General features: G+C 38.5%; 1 pseudogene; it reads right to left on the bottom strand.

The window, feature by feature from the left end:
* Window positions 1-8,950: 8,950 nt before the first annotated feature.
* On the bottom strand, window positions 8,951-9,987 carry LOC101411135 (U2 small nuclear ribonucleoprotein A' pseudogene; annotated as a pseudogene).
* Window positions 9,988-10,492: the final 505 nt, after the last annotated feature.

Raw genomic sequence — 10,492 nt, 5'->3', positions numbered from 1 at the left:
ATTATAAAAGCCAACAGATTTCTGGTACTTTGCATCAGCACCCCCTTTGGCTAACTCATACACCAACCCATTGTATGGTATTGTTTTAGCAGCTGGGAAACTGAAGCAGAGCTCTTCCTTAAAAATTCCATATCAATATCAAAGGTATCAGAGAATGGGAAGTAGAGGACAATTGAACCACGCCTTCCTCCTATCTGTAGGAAAATAAAGTAATATTTAACTTTTACTTTCTTGTCTCTCTTTGGCATATGACTCAGTCAAGGACTGGTCTGATTACCATTGATTCAACTGTTTTATCTCAAGCTTAAATATTCTACGAGCCAAACTGGCTACCAGTGGAAAGTTCTCAGATTAATGGTTCACTTTTTTTTTTTACAACTTCACTAGAGAAATTTAAAAACAGATACCGTGCCTTTTACTCTTACGAAGGAACCCCCATGTCCTCACCACCTTAGCTGCAGCAGTTAACACATTAACAATCTTGTTCCTTGAAGACCCCTATCTACTTTGTCATTCCACAGATGTCTTAAAATCAACTCAGATACCTCATTTTTTCTATAAATATTTCAATATGCACATTTAAATGAAGAGACTCTTTGAGATAATCACTTATCGATTATTAATTTTTAAATTGGCTCTAATTTTAAGGTTAAACTTTTATTGACTCAGTTAATGCTTAAACTTTCTTGATAGTCTCAAACCTTAGAGTTGATTTGTTCAAAACAGGATTTCACATATTGCATTTGATGGATATGTCTCTTAAGAGTTCTGTAACTATGGCTCTCCTGCCCCTTCTCCATTATTTTCTTTTTTTAAAGAAACCAGGTTTTGCCCAATAGACTTTCCCACAATCTAAAGTCTGCTGATTGCATGCTTTTGGTGTTCTTTGGCTCCCTTTTTCTGTAAACTGATAGTTTTATGTCTAAAGGCATGGTCAAATTCATGCTCTATTTGGTATGAGTATTTCAAAGTTAGAGCCATAAGTACTTCCATTAGGAGGCATATGATATGTGGTGTTTTGTTTTTTTTGTATGACTTTAGTACATCTTGAACTAAAATGTTTACTCCGAATCTTTAAAAATATTTTTTATTAGAGGAGTTTAGGTTTATAGAAAGATATGCAGAAAATAGTTTCTATATATCCCCCCTTACATGTACAGTTTCCTCCATTAACACTGTGCATCAAAGTGGTACCTTGTTAAAATTGGTGAAATAATATTATACTATTATAGTTTACATTAGGGTTTACTGTTTTTTTAATACAATATGACTTTTTAAAAACGTTTATTCTAGTAACATAAAAATCTAAAATTTTCCCTTTTAACCACATTCAAATACATAATTCAGTAAACAATGTTCAGAATGTTGTGCTACCATCACCAACATCAAGTACAGACACTTTTCCACAACCCCAAATAGAAACTCTGTATCATTTAAGCATTAAATTCCCATCCCCTACCTCTACCCATCCCCTGATAATCATGAATTTGCTTTTTCTAATTACTTCCTATTAGTGGGATCATACATTATTTGTCCTTTTGTGTCTGATTAATTTTATTCAGCATGATGTCTTCAACATGTTCATCCAAGTTGTCACATGAATCAGAGCTTCATTCCTTTTTAGGGCTATGTGGCAGTTTGATATTATTTATAAATTCCAAAAAGAGATATAGATTATGTTTGTAAACTGGTCTGTTCCTCTGGGTGTGATACCCTTCGATTGTGTTAGATTCAGCTGAGATGGCTTTACTTAAATTATTAGATTTTAGGGCTTTGATTTGACCACATCATTAGGGTGTGCAGGGTTGAGTCTCTGCCCCCTTGGTGGGTTGATAAAACAGACTCTTACACAGTGGTAGATACACACAGAGAAGATACACGGAGGAAGAGAGACAGCTCCACAGACGCGGCAGAGGCCCCAGGAAGAGAGAGGAGCCATTCGCCTGAGAGTTTACAGCTAACCTTGTGAAGAGACCAGAGCAGCTGAGCCCAGAAAGAAACAAACTTCAGGGAGAGACTGGACTCATGGAGACTAAAGAAGGAGGAGGAAGGCTGAATGCAGACGTCACCTGCCATCTTGCTTTAACATGTGCCAACAGAGTTTGGTAAGGAAGTAACCTTGAGTGGACTCTTTAGGGCCTGGTGACTGTAAGCTTCTATCCCAAATAAATACCTTTTATAAAAGCCAGGAGATTTCTGGTAATTTGCCTTAGCATCCCTTTTGGCTGACTAATACAGGCTGAATAATACTCCTTTGTATGTATATACAAAAATAACATTGTTTATCCATTCACCTGTTGATGGACACTTGGGTTGCTTCCACCTTTTGGCAACTGAATAATGCAGCTGTGACAATCGGTGTGAAAATATCTGTTCAGGTGCCTGCTTTCATGTCTTTTGGGTATATGCTTGATATGGAATTGCCAGGTCTTCTGGTAAGTCCATACTTTCCTGAGACACTGGAAACTGTTTTCTACTCTGGCTGTACCACTTTACATTTCCACTAATGATGAATGAATGTTTCTATTTCTCCATGACACTTGTAACTTTCTGCTTTTTAAATAGCCATACTAGTGGGTATGAAATATATCTCACTGTGGTTTTGACTTGCCTTTCCCTAATGGCTAATGATGTTGAGCATCTTCATGTGCTTATTGGTCATTTGTATATCTTATGTGGAGAAATGTCTGAGTTTTTTGTCCATTTTTAATTGGGTTATCTTTTTGAGTTGTAGAACTTCTTTATTTAGTCTGGATTTAAATCCTTATTAGATATGTAGTTTCCAAATACTTTCTCCCATCCTGTAGATTGTCTTTTTAGTTTCATGATAAATTCCTCTACATAAAGTCTTAAATTTCAAAGTCCCCTTTATTTATATTTTTCTTTTTTCTCATGCTTTTGGTAGAAAGTCTAAAAACATCATTGCCAAATACAAGGTCCTGAAGATGTTTGTTTAGTTTTAAGAGTTTTATAGTTTGGTATCTTTGATCTATTATGGTAATTTTTGTATATGGTGTGAGGTAGGGATCACCCTTCATTCTACTGCATGTGGCTATCTAGTTTTCTTAGCACTATTTGTTGAAAAGACTACTCATTCCCAATTGAGTGGACTTGACACCTTTGTCAAAGATCAATTGGTCAGAAACATGAGGGTTGATTTCTGAACTCTCAGCTTGATTCCATTATTATACATGTCTGTTCTTGTGCCAGCACTACACTGTTTTTACTACTATTGCTTTGTGATTAGTTTTAAGTTTGAAATAGTCTTCCAACTTTGTTTTTTTAAAAGATTGGTTATTTGGGGCTTCTTATGTATCCTTCCATATGAACTTGATGATTAACTTTTCCATTTCTGGAAAGAAGGCTGTGGAATTTTTGTTGAGATTGCATTGAATTTGAAATTACTTTGGGTACAATTGACCTCTTAATGTTAATCTTCCAATTCATGAGTATGGAATGTCCCTCCTTTTAAGTCTTTGATTTCTTTCAGCAATATTTGTAATTTTCCATGTACAACTCCTTTACATTCCTAGTTAAATTGACTACTAGATATTTGATTCTTTAGCTGCTATTATAAATGAAATTTTTCTTCATCTTCAGATTGTTCATATAAAGCACTACTAATTTTGGATATTGATCTTTTCCCTGCCACTTTGAACTTTGTTTTACCTCTAGTAGCTTTATGGATTTTTCAAGGTTATCTACATATAAGATAATTTATTCTGCAAATAAGACATTACTTTCCAATTTGGATGCCCTTTTTTTCTTGCCTAGTTGTTCTGCCTAGAACTTCCAGTACAATGTTGAATAACAGTGATGACAAGGGTCATCGTCATGTTCCTGATCCTAGAGGGAAAGCTTTCACATTAATTATGATGTTAGTGATGAGTTTTTCATGCTGAGGAAGTTTCCTTCTATTCTCATTTTTTAACCCTTTTTATCAAGAAAGGGTTTTGCCAAATGTCTTTTCAGTATCAATTGAGATGATCATGTGTCTTTATTTTATTTTGTTTTATTTTACTTTATTTTATTTATTTTATTTCTCTCCCCTTCCTCCCCCAGCCTGGTTGTCTGTTCTCTGTGTCTATTTGCTGCGTTCCTCTTTGCTTCTGTTGTTGTCAGCGGCACAGGAATCTGTGTTTTTCTTTTTGTTGTGTCATCTTGTTGTGTCAATTCTCCGTGTGTGTGCGTTACCATTCCTGGGCAGGGTGCATTTTCTTTCACGCTGGGCGGCTCTCCTTATGGGGTGCACTCCTTGCACATGGGGCTCCCCTATGCGGGGGACACCCCTGCGTGGCACAGCACTCCTTGTGCGCATCAGCACTGTGCATGGGCCAGCTCCACACGGGTCAAGGAGGCCCGGGGTTTGAACAGCGGACCTCCCATGTGGTAGACGGATGCCCTAACCACTGGGCCAAGTCTGCCATCCATGTGTCTTTCATTTATTCGATTAATGTGTATGTCAATTATTGTTTTTTTTTTCTGTTCAACCACCCTTGCATACCTGTGAGAAATCATACATGATCATGGTGTATAAGTCTTTTAATGTGTCATTGGATTCAGTTTGATAGTATTTTGAAGTTTTTTGTATCTATGTTCATAAGAGATTGGTCTGTAACTTTCTTTTCTGTGGTATCTTTATCTGGCTTTATTAGGGTGATGTTTGGTAACAGAATGAAACTCATAGAATGAGTTTGGAAGGATTTCCTCTACATCTATTTCTTGAGTCAGTGTAGGTTGTATCTCTAGGAATTTGTCCATTTCTTCTAGGTTATCTAATTTGATACAAGGCTGTTAATAGTATCCTCTTATAGCCCTCTTTATTTTTGTGGGGTTGGTAGTAATGTTCCCCTTTTAAGTTATTTTAGTACTGTCCTTTTTTCCCCTAAGTCTAGCTAAAGGTTTGTTGATTTTTTAAAAATTGCTCTTGAAGAACCAAACGTTGGCATCATTGATTCTTTCAATTGTTTTTCTTCATTTCAATTATTGCCTCTCTAATTTTTATTTCCTTCCTTCTGCTTGCTTTGGGTTTAGTTTGCTTTTTTTCCCCCCTCTTAATTCCTCCAGTTATGAGGTTAGGTCTCTGAATTGAGATCGTTATTCTTTTAATGTAAACATTTAGAGCAACAATTTCCCTCTCATAGCTGCCTTTGCTGTGTCCCATATATTTTGGTATGTTGTATTTTGGTATTTTCCTCAAGTATTTCCTGATTTCTCTTGTGATTTATTTGACCCACGGTTAAGAGTGTATTGTTTAGTTTTCACATTGCTGTGAATTTCCCATTTCTTTCTCTAATATATATTTTTAAAGATTTATTTATTTTTAATTTATCCCCCCCCCCCCCCAGTTGTCTGCTCTCTGTCTCCATTTTAGCTGTGTGTTCTTCTGTGATGGCTTCTATCCTTATCAGCAGCACCGGGAATCTGTTTCTTTTTGTTGCATCATCTTGTGTCAGCTCTCTGTGTGTGCGGCACCATTCTTGGTCTTGGGCAGGCTGCACTTTCACACTGGGTGGCTCTCCTTATGGGGTGCACTCCTTCCGCGTGGGGCTCCCCTACGTGGGGGATACCCCTGCGTGGCACGGCACTCCTTGTGCGCATCAGCACTGCACATGGGCCAGCTCCACACAGGTCAAGAAGGCCTGGGGTTTGAACCACAGACCTCCCATGTGGTAGGTGGATGCCCTATCCATTGGGCCAAGTCCGCTTCCCCCCCTTCTTTTTGTTGTACCTGTTAAAAGTTATATCTTTATATACTGTATGTCCAGAAACATAGATTAATCATTACTTTTTAGGCATTTGCATTTTAGAACCTGTATAGAGTAAAAAATGGAATTAATAAAAAATACAATATGGTATTACTGGCACCCATATGCTTACCTTTTCAGAGGTCTTCATTTCTTTATGCTGCTTTGATCCACTGTCTAGTATCCTTTCCTTTCAGTCTGAAGAACTCACTGTAGCATTGTTCATAGGGCAGGTCTAATAGTGAGGAACTCTCCTTCAGCTTTTATCTGGGAATGTCTAAATCTGTCCTTCATTTTGAAGGACAGTCTCACCAGGTATAAAATTATGGTTGGAAACTTACAGCACTTTATTTTGTCCCACTGCTTTCCTGCCTCCGTAGTTTCTGATGAGAATTTAGCACTTATTCTTATTGTGACTCCCTTGTATATAACATGTTACTTTTCTTTTGCAACTTTGAGAACTCTCCTTGTCCTTGTAATTGGACAGCTTTACTACTACATATCTGGGTGTGTTTGTCTTCAAGTTGATCATATCTGGGATTTGTTGGGTTTCTTGTATGTGTAGTTTCATATCTTACTAGACTTGGGAAGTTTTCTGCCATGTTTTGGATATTTCTTCTGCCCCTTTCTCTTCTCTTTGAGGGACTCCCATAATAGGTATATTGGTATACTTGATGGTGCCCTATAGGTCTCTTAGGCTCTCCTCACTTTTTTCCTTTTTTCTTTCTGTTCCTCAGTCCGCATCACTTCAACTGTACTGTTTTCAAGTGCATACATTCTTCTGCAAATTCCAATCTGCTATTCAAATCTTCTAAGGGTTTTCATTTCAGTTATTGTGGTCTTCAACTCCAGCACTTGCTTGATTCCTTAAAAATTTATATACCTGGGAAGTAGATGTGGCTCAAGTGATTGGGTCCTGTCTACCACCTGGGAGGTCCCTGGTTCAGTTCCTGGTGTCTCCTAAAGAAGACAGTGAGTGGGCACAATGGGCATTCGTGGCAAGCTGATGCAATAAAATGATGCAACAAGAGACACAAGAAGAAAAACACAAGAGGCACAACAAAGCAGGGAAAGGAGGTGGCTCAAGCAATTAGGCACTTCCTTCCCACATCCAAGGTCCTGGGTTCAGTTCCCAGTGCCTCCTAAAGAAACAAGGAAGATGAGCAGGCACAGCAAGTACCAACAAAGAGGGGCTAGGGATAAAACAATAAATTAAAAAAAAAACTTTTAACAATTTATATATCACTTTGAAATTTTCATATTGTTTATTCATTGTTAGTCTTTACAGTATGTCCAAAATCTGGTCTTTGATGGTTTGAGTTAACTTGTTCCTGTCTCTGTTTGTCTTGTAATCTTGTTGCAATTGTAAATTTTAATATTTTAAGTGTTAACTCTAGAATTAGTCCCGAGCTAAGTTTGTATTCCAGATAGTAATGACAGAATTCTGTCATAGTAATGACAGAAGCCAGGAGCTAACAAACAAACCAGTCACTCACACCATATACAAATATAAACTCCAATGGATCAATGACCTAAATATAAGAGCAAGAACTATAAAACGTCTAGAAGAAAAGGTAGGGAAGCATCTTTAGGACTGTTAGCCAATGGTTTCTTAGAATTTACACCCAAAGCACAAGCAACAAAAGGAAAAACAGTTAAATAGGACCTTGTCAGAATTAAACTTTTGTGCCTCAGAGGACTTCATCATGAAAGTAAAACAACTTAAGCAACAGGAAAAAATATTTGGAAACCACATATCTGATAAGGGTTTAATATCAAGACTATATAAAGAAAACCTACAACTCAAGAAAAAGGCAGAAAGCCCAATTACAAAAATGAGCAAAAGACATGAATAGACATTTCTCAAAAGAAGATATACTAATAGCTAATGAGCACATAAAAAGATGTTCAATATCATTAACCATTAGGGAAATGCAAATGAAAACTATAAATTACCTTTTCATACCTGCTAGAATGGCTACTACTTTAAATAAAATAGAAATTACAATTGTTGGAGAGGATGTAGAGAAACAGGAATGCACTCATTGTTGGTAAAATGGTGCAGCCACAGTGGAACATGGTGCAGCCACAGTGGAAAATACAGTCTGGCTGCTCCTCAGAAAATTAAGTATAGAATTACCATATGACCTAGCCATCTCACTTCTAGGTATATATCCAAAAGAATTAAAAGCAGGGATTTGAGCAGATTTGTATGCTGTGCATAGCAGCATTATTCACAATTGCTGAAAATGGGAAGCAGCCCAGGTGTACAACTGAATAGAAAAACAAAATGGTATACACAATGGAATATTATTCAGCTCTAAAAAGAAGTCAATTTCTGATACACGCAACAACGTGGATGAACACTGAAGACATCATGTTGAGCAAAATAAGCCAGACACAAAGGGACAAATATTGTATGATCAATTAGGGAAACAAAACTTAGAATCTAAATTATAGGTTACCAGTGGACAGCTTTCAGAGTCTTTGTAAATTGTCCCTGTTTTTGTCGGTCCTCTCCTTCCGAGTTTAGTCTTCCCATCAATAAGATCAGCCCATGGCAAAAGCAAAGTCCTGGGTCCTCTCAGTGTCTGCAGCACTCTGGGCTTGTGCTTTCTTATGGGCTTAAGAATTCCTCTGCTTGCAGGAATTTGGATGCCGTCTCTATTCCCTATGAAATAGACTTCCCCTCCTGGGAGCTCTATTGAATATCTTTAAGCAGATGATCCTTTGTCTCAGGTTACCTCAGATTGTTTCCTACTCTGCTTCAGTGGTCTGCAAGTTGCCTCAATTTGCAGGGCAAATTCTGGGAGGATGAGCTCAAGACAGAGTTCCTGGTTGTTTTTCAGGTTTCCATACAATAGATTGGCTCCAATATACAAGTACCCTAGTATGTGTATAGGGGTTCCCCTACTCCCTTTGGGACAGAGCCAGGGACCTACTGTGGAAGGACAGGCCGTCTACCAATGGCCAGGTAGAGTGTACCACAAGCTTTTTCCACCACATCTAAAGCTATGTTTTCTTGATTAAAAAAAAACAACTCATCCAGTTACTGCAGCCCTTTGCCTGTTTTCTGGAGTTTGAGCTATATGGCTCTGAGAGATTGCTAGTTGTTTAAAGATTATGTGGGGGAATGCCACCCTGGGCCATTTTGGTTGACCAGAAGTGGCCATTGTTGCCTCTCTGAATCTTTTTTTTTTTTTTTGGCAGCACCACAAGTGTCCTTTATTTTTACCATTTGTAGAAAACTGACATTTAGATTTCAAGATTTGGATTACAAAACAACCAGCAGCAGTTTTAAACATTTCAACAATGCTTATGAATTCCACTTTGCTGGCACAAACAAAGCTATTATTCCATGTTCAAAAACGATGCCCTGATGGCATCATTCCACATACTGTATATAGTCAGGCCACTGCCTAAGACCCATTTGTGACTGTGTCTTCTTCCATCTCCTCTTCACCATCATCAGCAGGACCTGATCTGCGTTCTCTGCCAGGTATCTGACCAGACTGCAGCAGTCCCTTCAGCCTCTCCACTTCAGCCAGAGTGGATGCATTAGCTATCGCATTCTTGATTGCTTCTACATCCCCTGGAGATGGCCCACCTTTCTTTTCGTCAGTTGGCAAACCAGCACCTGGATTAAAAGTTTTGCTTCTCCTGGCAATATCCTTTGCAAGCTGTGCACCCCGTTTGCCCTTGAACATTTTCTCTGCTTCCTGACGCTCTTTTAGTTTCACTTTCTGGAAATCCAGTACTCTGACTTGTGGAACTTTATAAATTACATATAGTCTGTAATGCTTCTTATTTGTAACAGGATTTCTGAGAATACTTAGATAAGTCAGTGACTTGAGAGATGCCAAAGGGTCCAAATCACCCAGTTCCACAAGACTGTTGTTGGTGAGAATAAGTTCCGTCAGACAGGGAAGAGCCTGGTCAAGTCCCTCACCTGTTCGGCATATTCTGTTGTTATTTACTAATAATGTTTTCAATCTTCTCAACAGAGGAAGACCATCCAGTTTCCTGATTTCATTGTCAGAAAAATCAATAGCATCAACCTGGTCTAAAGTAGCGCCTAGATTTTCAATTACAGGAATTTTATACCCTCGTAGGTCCAGCTCGCGGTCCCGCACCGCATTGGTGTACTGCGCCGCCTGCTCGATCAGCTCCGCGGTCAGCTTCACCATTCTGCAGCCTCCCGCTTCCCAGGACTTCCCCACGCCGCCAGCCGCAGCCTCCCGCCGGCCGCCTCTCTGAATCTTAAGTATTCAGTGAACCAGACTGCCCAGGATTTTAGCTTGCTTAGTTAGGTAAAGTGAACCTACACACACAGCACGTCCCTATTAGGATTGGAGAAAGTAACAACATGACAGCTGATAGTCCTGAGAAGAGAGATGGCCAGGATGGGGCTCTCTGTGATAAAATCTGATCAATAGATGAAGAGGAGCAACGTGTGAACTGATAAGTGAAATAAATGGCCATGGAACTAGAGCAGAATAAACCCACTCTTTAAATATTTCACACAACTCCATTGAAATAACCTTTTTTCTGACATGTCTTTACATTGCCAACCAGTAAGTATTCACTTGACCTATGTAGATTTGGTTTTCACTATTTATTTATTTATTTATTTTTAAAAAAGATCTATTTATTTATTTATTTATTTATTTCTCCCCCCTCCCCCGCTGGTTGTCTGTTTGCTGCGTCTTCTTTGTCCGCTTCTGTTGTCATCAGCGGCACGGGAA

Source organism: Dasypus novemcinctus, chromosome 4, assembly GCF_030445035.2.
Source record: "Dasypus novemcinctus isolate mDasNov1 chromosome 4, mDasNov1.1.hap2, whole genome shotgun sequence".
Lineage (NCBI taxonomy): Eukaryota > Metazoa > Chordata > Mammalia > Cingulata > Dasypodidae > Dasypus > Dasypus novemcinctus.
This window is presented reverse-complemented; position numbering and strand designations above follow the sequence as displayed.